Here is a 2,910-nt window from a genome sequence, read left to right as displayed (position 1 = left end):
GGTGCATGATTCCCTTTATCATTATTAAGTGTCCCTTCGCATATTTCTGTACATTTTTTATTTGAACTCTATTTCATCTGATATTAGTAACACTACTCCCACTTTTCTCTGAATGCCATTTGCTTGAAGTATCATTTTCCACCCTTTCACTTTGAGTCTATATTTGTCTTTGGAGCTGAGATGTGTCTTCATCTCTAGAAGTTCTATTTGTTTGTTTGTTTGTTTGTTTGAGGATTTCAATCTCCTTGCTTTGCTCATCTAGTTGTTTTTCAATTTCTGAAATTGTTGATTTGAGTTGTTTTGCATCGCATTGAATTTTTTCAGAAGTACCATCCTGAATTCTCTGTCATTTAAGTCGCATATTTCTGTGTCTGTAAGCTTATTTTCTGGAGATTTTTCTCTTTCATTCTGAGATGTCTTATCACCTTGGTCGTTCATGGTGTTTATTGGACTATTTCTCCACCTGAGCTTTGATAGAAGTGCATTCTGTTGCTTTCCAGAAAGATTTATTATATAAAGGTCTCTCTTTAGATTGCTGCAAAGAAGGCATTTTTCTTTTGGTTTCCAGTAGGTGGCGTCCAAGCCTCCTGGATCTCTGCTTTATATAAAGCTTAAATAACGCCTTTTTTATTTTCTTGTAGATATTTAATCATGTTCGCTACCCTCGGTTTCAATCCCTGTCAGTGACAGTTTTGGTAGCGTTTGCTCAGATTCTCCTGGGGTTCCATGGTGTTCAGTATCAGAGAGTATCGGAGGATGGGCCCTCTGGGTTGGAAGTTGGGGGCTGCGGCTCAGCCTCGGTTTTGCTACTGGGGCTGGTAAAAATCAGCTATTGTTTCTCTATGGTCCTGTCCCGCTTCTCTGCTTTCTGCCTTGATGACTGGGCCCTGCTGTCGGTTGTGTAAAAGTCCCAGCACTTCTAGGCAGGTTTGTACAGGGAAGTCACTGCACCTTCTCCCCTACCCTTCCTCCTGCAGGGAGCTCCAGATACTGCGAAAGGCAGCTTCTTTATTTCTCCCAGTCCACCGCCCGACACCCGGGGTTCTGACCTGTGGTAGTTCTTATGCGCAGATCCCACGCTCAGACGTGCTGGTGTGCAGTTTGGGTGTTTTTTGTTCAGTTTTAGATGTTTAGCTTATTTTTGTTTCAAAGGGAGAGATCTGAGGACATCTCTCACTCAGCCATGTTTCCCAGAATCCTCCTTGAGGTGTAATTTGTAGCCTCACCAAATGGATTTCAGTTTGAATTTGTTCCTTGACTCTTCCTGCTAAGCTTCTCTAGCTGCACAGCCTCAGTAGGGCCCTGCCTCTCCCTGTATTTCTTCTGGTGTAGGTATTCAGACATATTGCTGACAAGTGCCCTAGACATTTCAATAAGCTGATTGAGGCCTTCAGACTTGATAGCACTGGGTGGGCCCCTCCAACTCTTTTTCTCTCTAATTCCTTTTTCTCTGTGCCTAATGTTGACTACTCTCCCTCCAACCGACACATCCTTTCTTTAACTGATACAGTAGTTTCCCCTTATTCTCAAGTGATATGTTCCAAGACACCTAGCGGATGCCTGAAACAGCAGACAGTACCAAAGCCAATATATACTATGCTTTTTCCTATGCATATATATTTATGATAAAGTTTAATTTATAATTAGGCATGGTAAGAGATTAACAACAATAACTACAATAAAATAGAAAAATTATAATATATCGTAATAAAAGTTATGTGAATGTGGTCTCTCTCTCTGATAACCAGTCTGATAATGAGATGGCTACTAAGTGACTAATGGGTGGGGAGTACGTACAGCGCGGAAACAAAGGGATGATACATGTCCCAATCGTGACAAAACAGGACAGTGTGATATTTCATCATGATACTCAGAACAGTGCACAATTTAGAAATTATGGATTGATTATTTCTGTAATTTTCCATTTTATGTTTTCAGACAATGGTTGTTGTGGGTATCTAAAACCACAGAAAGCAAAACCATGAATAAGTGGGGACAACTTTAACTCTCCATTAAATTACAATTAATTTCTTTTTCCCCAGCTTTATTGAAGTATGATAGACAATTAATTGTTCATATTTACATTGTGCATTCAATGAGTTTTTTTCCAATTATAGTTGGCATATAATAATATATTAGTTTCGGTTGTACAGCCTAGTGATTAGTGAGCTATATAACTCAAAAAGTGATCACCCCACTAAATCAGGTACCATTCTTCCCCTTACATATTTTTTACAACATTGTTGACTATTTTCCTTACACTACACTTTATATCTCCATGACTATTTTGTATCTATCCATTTGTACTTCTTAATCCCTTTGCCCTTTTTCACCGTCCCCAAACACCCCTCCCATCTAGTAGCCCTCAAAATATTCTGCGTATCTACAAGTGTGTTTGTGGTTTTGTTGTTGTCGTTTATTTTGTTCTTTAGATTTCGCATGTATGTGAAATCATGTGGTATTTGTCTTCCTCTATCTGACTTACTTCATTCAGCACAATACCCTCTAGGTCCATCAAGGCAATAACTTTTTCCATCTTCTTCCTTTTAGTCTGTGTGTGTGTCTTTTAATCTGAAGTGAGTCTCTTGTAGGCATCACATGTAGGGGTCTTGTTTTCTTATACATTCATTCTTATACATTTCTTATACATTCTTATACATTCCCTGTCTTTTGGTTGGAGCACTTAACTCTTTTCCATTTGAGGTACTTGTTGATAAATATGTAGTTATCATCATTCTTTATTCATGTTTTTGATACATTTTTTTTCTTCTTAAAGACATCTCTCCTATAATTCCTGTAATACTGGTTTGGCGTTAATGAATTCCTTTAGCTTATTTTTGTCTGGGAAGCTCTTTATCTGTCCTTCTACTCTAAGTGATAGCTTTGCTGGATACACTATTCTTGGTTATA

The sequence above is a fragment of the Pteropus alecto genome, unplaced genomic scaffold (genome assembly GCF_000325575.1).
Source record: "Pteropus alecto unplaced genomic scaffold, ASM32557v1 scaffold280, whole genome shotgun sequence".
Taxonomy (NCBI): domain Eukaryota; kingdom Metazoa; phylum Chordata; class Mammalia; order Chiroptera; family Pteropodidae; genus Pteropus; species Pteropus alecto.
The sequence above is the reverse complement of the archived record's forward strand: the minus strand, read 5'-3'. Positions refer to the sequence as shown.